General features: G+C 45.0%; 1 protein-coding gene across 4 annotated transcripts in view; it reads left to right on the plus strand.

The window, feature by feature from the left end:
* The window catches only part of PTCH2 (patched 2), a 90,938-nt gene extending 88,955 nt beyond the window's left edge, over nucleotides 1–1,983 (plus strand). For all 4 annotated transcript variants that reach the window (XM_063939442.1, XM_063939443.1, XM_063939441.1 and 1 more), the window contains one exon: nucleotides 310–1,983. The gene's annotated coding sequence lies outside the window, so the exon portion shown is untranslated. The remainder of the gene's footprint in view (nucleotides 1–309) is intronic.
* Nucleotides 1,984–8,665: the final 6,682 nt, after the last annotated feature.

The raw sequence follows: 8,665 nt of genomic DNA on the forward strand, positions 1-8,665 counted from the left end.
TGGTCCCTGAAATGTGTTGTATAGTGTACATACAATGATCATTTCTGTATTACTGTTAGGCTCTTGTTGCCGGTCACATGTAATGGATAATTACACCTTTTCCAAGTTGAGAACAGATTTAACCCTTTGACTGTTAGAGAAAGTGATTTATAGCGGCCAAGGCCTTGTACCTCATATATATATATATATATATATATATATATATATCTATATATATCTCTCTCCTAACCACTGTACTGCGGCAGCAGACGGATAACATTGGTGGAATTGAAGGTTATTGTATTAACACATTTTATTATTATTTTGCAGGGGGAACTAAGAGAATTGTCTCTTTTCTTCAACAAGCTGCAGCCGTGTACAGAAAACCTAACCCCAGGATCCCCTAAAGGAAAACATAAAGAACACTAAATATAAGATTAATAAGTATTAGAGACTATGTCCCTATGATATATTTTAATATGAAAATCAAAGCAAACTGAAAATGATATTTAATAAGCTGATAATGTACTGTAGGGGGGGTCTCAACAAGACGCCGCGATGGGAGAGACCCCCCCCCCCCCCCCCACCCCAAATCCAACTCCTCTACTTTACCTACCAATCAGGCTCACCAGTCTTGCTGCTATCTGTTATCCATTGCTGGAGTGGTTGGAAAGAAAGTGAAGTGGATCATCAAGTCCCTGAGCCCGGTGCAGCGTTCTGGCGGTTGTGAGAATTCGTGAAATACAATTAGATGACAAAAAAGGCACTTTTCCCCCTTTCCCACCTGTTTTGTGAATGGGGCGTATTCAGAAGCTGAATTTCGTTCCTCCGCTCAGAATAGTGTAAAGGTTCAGTCTGGTTTTTCTCCTGCAGATAATTATTTCAGTGCTGACATTCCTGTTTCAGATAGACAATATACAGTGATATAAAGTGCGCTGGGAATGTGTCCGCATACAATCTGATCAAGAACTGTAGTCCTCCTTCCTTTACTGTATCCAGTGTGATTACACCGTGGCCACTCGCATCTTATGTGTTGTGGAATATTGTATGTCACTTAACATTCTACACGACATTTGGAAACGTTTTAGCGTAGCTGTCGCCTGTGGCCATTTTGTAGGCAGGACCAAGTGTCGCCTCCCATGAATATTGTTCCAGCCACAAAATGGCTGCCTGCAAGAGAGCAGCTTCAGGAGGCTCTTAGAACTACAAAATGAACCCCTACTAAATGAAAGAATGAAGAGGCTGACACAGGCACCCGTTTGGGCCCTACTGATTAGGGTAATCTGGGCCAATCAGTGCCCACTGGATTTAGCAGGTTGTCCAATGAATGGTCCAACTATTGGCATAAACTTAGCTCTGTATATCCTAAATTCAATATCCCCCCCCCCTCCCCCCAAAAGAACTTGTAGCACTGTAAATGATCCATTACAACCCATCTAATTTATCCTCTTCACTGCCAAGATGTCCACCAGCGCTGAAGTGGTTAATGCCCACTTTGTACTAGCTGTGAAAACGTTAACCTTTTTATATCCCCCCTGTCCCTTTAGGACATTGCTATATTTGTCCCTGTGTAGGGACCTTCATAGTATTCTTATGGTTTTACTTAATTAATATAATAATTATTATTATTATTATTAACGTGTTGTATATATTTCTTCTGTTGTTGTTGTGAAATGGCAGCTTCTCTAACAATGTTAAATATATAAATATATATATATATATATAATAATTAACCCCTGGGGTTGCCGCAAGGACCTGCGAGGGTTCTCCCCGATGGCAGCTGTTGCGCATCGCACAGCGGTTCCCTTGCGGCGATTCAGTAAAGGGTCAGGCTACGTGTTTGTGTCTGTTTTGTGGACTGAAGCTTGGTACAAAGTGTCACTGTGCTATATAAATTATTTATATGAAAAGAAAAAAGTTTTATTTTTGTAGATTGTACAGGAGTTAGCCATTCAACTGAAGTTTATTTTTAAAGAGTAAAATATATATTATATATAATTATAACCACGGTCTCCTGTGATTTCTTTGTGCGTGAGCGCGTGTGTATGCGTGCGTGTTTTTTTTTTAATTTGTATACGCTGGAAATTGTTTCATTTATTTAATTTTTTCCTAATTTCCCCAAACTTCAATCTCTGTACATACAAACTATGCACAGATTTGCCATGTCCTTAAATTTAACTCATGACTTCATACTGTGTTGCAGCAATACTATCCATTGTGCCAGCTGTGCTGAGTACAAAACAAATTGATGCCAAACTGCAAACATAACTTTCACCAGCTCTACAGATTGTCACATATACACAGACTTGTAAAGTTATCAAAGGAAACTTGCTCATGGCCACATTGCTGGACCGCAGGGTTTCACCGACAGCAGGGGAGCAGCCATAACGCCCCCCAAAAACATCTTCCGTCTTTAAACGATATACTGCAGAGATGATTATTTCTTTGTTTTTTTATAAAGGAGAAAGTGTTAGCTGTGCTGCCAACAGGAAGCACTGTTCTGTACGTCATCTGTAAGACGTATACCATGTGAGAAAGGGATCCGGTTTCTAGGTCGACAGTAACTAGGTCGACCACTATTGGTCGACAGTGACTAGGTCAACAGGGTCTCTAGGTGGACATGTTCTAGGTTGACATGAGTTTTTCACAATTTTTTTTTACTTTTTCATACTTAACGAACCACGCGGACTACGATTGGGAATAGTAACCTGTGCCGAGCGCAGCGGTAGCAGAACGAGGCACCTTGCCCCCGAAGCATAGCGAGCGAATTGAGGGGACACGGTGCACTAATTGGGGTTCCTGGTCACTGTACGGAGAATACGACACCCACATTTTTTTCAAAAACTCATGTCGACCTTTTGACCTGTCGACCTAGAGACCTTGTCGACCTAGTTACTGTCAATAGTTACCTAGTTACTGTCAATAGTGGTTGACCTAGACACTGTTGACCTTCCATACCACACCCGTGAGAAAAGTGACAGGATTTGAGTGTTTTAGTAGAATGTTACTGGAAATGTCTTGTTTAAAATCAACCATTCTTTCCACGGGTGTGGATCATTAGATCGACAGTGTCTAGGTCGACAATGTTTAGGTTGACCACTACAGGTCAACAGTCACTAGGTCGACAGGGTTTGAAAGTCGACAGGGTTTCTAGGTTGACATGTTCTAGGTCGACAGGTCAAAAGGGTGACATGAGTTTTTCATGGTTTTTTGGTGTAGTTTTCTCCGTACAGTGACCGGGAAGCCCAATTAGTGCACCGTGTCCCCTCACATGACTCGCTTCACTCGCCATGCTTCAGGCAAGGTACCTCGCTGCGCTCTGCACAGGTTACCGTTCCAATCGTAGTCCACGTGGATCGTTAAGTATGAAAAAGTTTAAAAAAAGAAACATTTTTGAAAAACTCATGTTGACCTTTTGACCTGTCGACATTGAAAACATGTCGACCTAGTGACTGTCGACCTATAGTGGTCGACCTAGACACTGTCAATCTTCAGACCGGATCCCCTTTCCACACCCACACAACCCAATTCACCAACTTACGTAACAACTCTCACATCGATTATTACATTAAGGCCACGTTACTGTATTTGGAACATAAGTGGGAAAACAGGAAGTGGGTTACATTGAAAGGTTTGTTGAAGAACAGGTCAAAGTTCGCTAATTAGAAAAGCATTTCCACCACAACCAATCACACTCATGGTTACAGGACCTTAGAGCTAATTATAGCTTGCAGTTTATGTAGCGATGGATTCGCGTGTGATACGATATGTCACCTCGCTCTGTAATCTGTAACTCATTCCCTATACAGGAAGGGACAGAGAAATGGCATTATACAGTGCATCCGGAAAGTATTCACAGCGCTTCACTTTTTCCACATTTTGTTATGTTACAGTCTTATTCCAAAATGGAATAAACAAAATGTTTCCCTCCAAATTCTACACACAATACCCCATAATGACAACATGAAAAAAAGTTAAATTGAGATTTAAAAAAAAATGTATTAAATAAAAAACTAAGAAATCACATGTACATAAGTATTCACAGCCTTTGACATGAAGCTCAAAATTGAGCCCAGGTGCATCCTGTTTCCACTGATCACCCTTGAGATGTTCCTACAGCTTAATTGGAGTCCACCTGTGGTAAATTCAGTTGATTGGACATGATTTGGAAAGGCACACACCTGTCTATATAAGGTCCCACACTTCACAGTGCATGTCTGAGCACAAACCAAGCATAAAGTCAAAGGAATTGTCTGTAGACCTCCAAGGCAGGATTGTCTCGAGGCACAAATCTGGGGAAGGGTACAGAAAAATATCTGCTGGTTTGAAGGTCCCAATGAGCACGGTGGCCTCCATCATCCATAAATGGAAGAAGTTCGGAACCAACAGGACTTCCTAGGGCTGGCCGGCCGTCTAAACTGTGTGATCGGGGGAGAAGGGCCCTAGTCAGGGAGGTGACCAACAAACCCGATGGTCACTCTGTCAGAGCTATAGCATTCCTCTGTGGAGAGAGGAGAACCTTCCAGAAGGACAACCATCTCTGCAGCAATCCACCAATCAGGCCTGTATGGTAGAGTGGCCAGACGGAAGCCACTTCTTAGTAAAAAGCACATGGCAGCCCACCTGGAATTTGCCAAAATGCACCCGAAGGACTCTCAGACCATGAGAAACAAAATTCTCTGGTCTGATGAGACAAAGAGGGAAGTCTTTGCTGTGAATGCCAGGTGTCATGTTTGGAGGAAACCAGGCACCACTCATCACCAGGCCAATACCATCCTTATAGTGAAGCATGGTGGTGGCAGCATCATGCTGTGGGGATGTTTTTCAGCAACAGGAACAGGGAGACTAGTCAGGATAGAGGGAAAGATGAATGCAGCAATGTACACAGACATTCTGGATGAAAACCTGCTCCAGAGCGCTCTTGACCTCAGACTGGGGCGACGATTCATCGTTCAATAGGACAACGACCCTAAGCACACAGCCAAGATATCAAAGGAGTGGCTTCAGGACAACTCTGTGAATGTCCTTGAGTGGCCCAGCCAGAGCCCAGACTTTAATCCGACTGAACATCTCTGGAAAGATCTGAAAATGGATGTGCACCTATGCTTCCCATCCAACCTGATGGAGCTTGAGAGGTGCTGCAAAGAGGAGTGGGCAAAACTGCCGGAAGATAGGTGCATCAACAAAGTATTGAGCAAAGGCTGTGAATACTTTTGTACATGTGATTTCTTAGTTTTTTATTTTTAATACATTTGCAAAAATCTAAAAAAAACGATTTTTTTCCCCCCCACGTCATTATGGAGTGTTGTGTGCAGAATTTTGAGGGAATTTTTTTTTTTTTTTTACTCCAGTTTGGAATAAGGCTGTAACATAACAAAATGTGGAAAAAGTGAAGCGCTGTTAATACTTTCCGGATTCACTGTATGGCACTCAGTAGAGGAATCTAGGTGCTATGTTGCTAAACAGAGTAACACTGCAGGAAGAGCCACACTGGTGCTAAACCATTATACCCAAGTATGCAGCATAATTATTCAGCATGAACTAATGACATCACTGAGGCACGTGGCACGTGACGGTTTCTTGGACTTGGGCCTCCCCCCGAAAGAAGGTGTTGGACGGCCTGGCCTTTCTAGGCTTGGTAGCCCGAAAGGGGTGGGATGCAGGTGAAGAAACGGGTTTCTTCGGAGCAGGCGCAGCTGAGGGAAGAAAAGGTGACTTACCCGCCGTAGCCGTGGAGATCCACGCATCTAACACTTCCCCAAAGAGAGCCTGACCTGTGTAGGGTAGGGTCTCCACACTTCTCCTGGATTCCGCGTAGGCAGACCACTGGCGCAACCACAGTTCTCGACGAGCTGAGTCAGACATGGAAGATATTCCTGCAGCCATGGAACCCAGGTCTTTCATGGATTCTACCAGAAATCCTGCAGAATCCTGAATGTTACGTAAAAACAATTCAACATCACATTCCTCCATAGTATCTAAATTTTCAAGTAACGTGTCTGACCACTTTACTATAGCTTTGGCAATCCAAGCACTGGCAATAGTGGGACGTAGTATTGCCCCAGAAGCCGTGTACATGGATTTGAGCGTATTATCAATTTTTACGATCAGCCGGCTCTTTCAAGGCGGTAGATCCTGGAACAGGTAAAACCACCTTTTTTGAGAGTCTGGATACTGACGCGTCAACAATGGGCGGGTTTCCCCATTTTTCTCTAACGTCCTAGTGGATGCTGGGGACTCCGTCAGGACCATGGGGAATAGCGGCTCCGCAGGAGACAGGGCACAAAAGCAAGCTTTTAGGATCACATGGTGTGTACTGGCTCCTCCCCCTATGACCCTCCTCCAAGCCTCAGTTAGGTTTTTGTGCCCGTCCGAGAAGGGTGCAATCTAGGTGGCTCTCTTAAAGAGTTGCTTAGAAAAAGTTTTTAGGTTCTTTATTTTCAGTGAGTCCTGCTGGCAACAGGCTCACTGCATCGAGGGACTTAGGGGAGAGAATTTCAACTCACCTGCGTGCAGGATGGATTGGATTCTTAGGCTACTGGACACCATTAGCTTCAGAGGGAGTCGGAACACAGGTCTCGCCCTGGGGTTCGTCCCGGAGCCGCGCCGCCGACCCCCTTGCAGATGCTGAAGATTGAAGAGGTCCGGAACCAGGCGGCAGAAGACTTTTCAGTCTTCCTCAGGTAGCGCACAGCACTGCAGCTGTGCGCCATTGTCTGTCAGCACACTTCCCACAGCGATCACGGAGGGTGCAGGGCGCGGGGGGGGGGCGCCCTGGCAGCAATGTAGAATACCTGTATGGCGAAAAATACATCACATATAGCCCTTGAGGCTATATGGATGTATTTAACCCCTGCCAGACTTCACAATCTCCGGAGAAGAAGCCCGCCGAAAAGGGGGCGGGGCCTATTCTCCTTAGCACACAGCGCCATTTTCCCTCACAGAAAGGCTGAGGGGAAGGCTCCCAGGCTCTCCCCTGCACTGCACTACAGAAACAGGGTTAAAACAGAGAGGGGGGGCACTGATTTGGCGATATACATATATATTAAATGCTATATGGGAGGAACACTTATATAAGGGTTGTCCCTGTATAATTATAGCATTTTGGTGTGTGCTGGCAAACTCTCCCTCTGTCTCCCCAAAGGGCTAGTGGGTCCTGTCCTCTATCAGAGCATTCCCTATGTGTGTGCTGTATGTCGGTACGTGTGTGTCGACATGTATGAGGAAAATGTTGGTGAGGAGGCGGAGCAAATTGCCTGTAATGGTGATGTCACTCTCTAGGGAGTCGACACCGGAATGGATGGCTTACTTATGGAATTACGTGGTAATGTCAACACGCTGCAAGTGGGTTGACGACATGAGACGGCCGGCGAACAAATTAGTACCGGTCCAGGCGTCTCAGACACCGTCAGGGGCTTGTAAAAACGCCCATTTACCTCAGTCGGTCGACATAGACCCAGACACGGACACTGATTTCAGTGTCGACGGTGAAGAAACAAACGTATTTTCCTTTAGGGCCACACGTTAAGGGCAATGAAGGAGGTGTTACATATTTCTGATACTCCAAGTACCACAAAGAAGGGTATTATGTGTGAGGTGAAAAAACTACCTGTAGTTTTTCCTGAATCAGATAAATTAAATGAAGTGTGTGATGATGCGTGGGTTTCCCCCGATAGAAAATTATTGGCGGTATACCCTTTCCCGCCAGAAGTTAAGGCGCATTGGGAAACACCCCTCAGGGTGGATAAGGCGCTCACATGCTTATCAGAAAAATATCCTAAAAAGTATACACACACATGCTGGTGTTATACTGTGACCAGCGATCGCCTCAGCCTGGATGTGCAGAGCTGAGGTGGCTTGGTCGGATTCCCTGACTAAAAATATTGATACCCTTGACAGGGACAGTATTTTATTGACTATAGAGCATTTAAAGGATGCATTTCTATATATACGAGATGCGCAGAGGGATATTTGCACTCTGGCATCAAGAGTAAATGCGATGTCCATATCTGCAAGAAGATGTTTATGGACACGACAGTGGTCAGGGGATGCAGATTCCAAACGGCACAAAGATGTATTGCCGTATAAAAGGGGAGGAGTTATTTGGGGTCGGTCCATGGGACCTGGTGGCCACGGCAACTGCTGGAAGATCCACCGTTTTTTACCCTAAGTCACATCTCTGCAGAAAAAGACACCGTCTTTTCAGCCTCAGTCTTTTCGTCCCTATAAGATATCTGCCCAGGGATAGAGGAAAGGGAAGAAGACTGCAGCAGGCAGCCCATTCCCAGTAACAGAAGCCCTCCACCGCTTCTACTAAGTTCTCAGCATGACGCTGGGACCGTACAGGACCCCTGGATCCTACAAGTAGTATCAAAGGGGCACAGATTGGAATGTCGAGGCGTTTCCCCCCTCGCAGGTTCCTGTAGTCTGCTGTACCAATGTCCCCCTCCGACAGGGAGGCAGTATTGAAAACAATTCACAAGCTGTATTCCCAGCAGGTGATAATAAAATTACCCCTCCTACAACAAGGAAAGGGGTATTGTTCCACGCTATAGGGTGGTACTGAAGCCAGAAGGCTAGGTGAGACCGATTCTAAATCTGAAAAATTTGAACACTTACAAGGGTTCAAATCCAGATGGAGTCACTCAGAGCAGTGATAGCGAACTGGGAACAAGGGGACTATATG

The sequence above is a fragment of the Pseudophryne corroboree genome, chromosome 9, assembly GCF_028390025.1.
Source record: "Pseudophryne corroboree isolate aPseCor3 chromosome 9, aPseCor3.hap2, whole genome shotgun sequence".
Lineage (NCBI taxonomy): Eukaryota > Metazoa > Chordata > Amphibia > Anura > Myobatrachidae > Pseudophryne > Pseudophryne corroboree.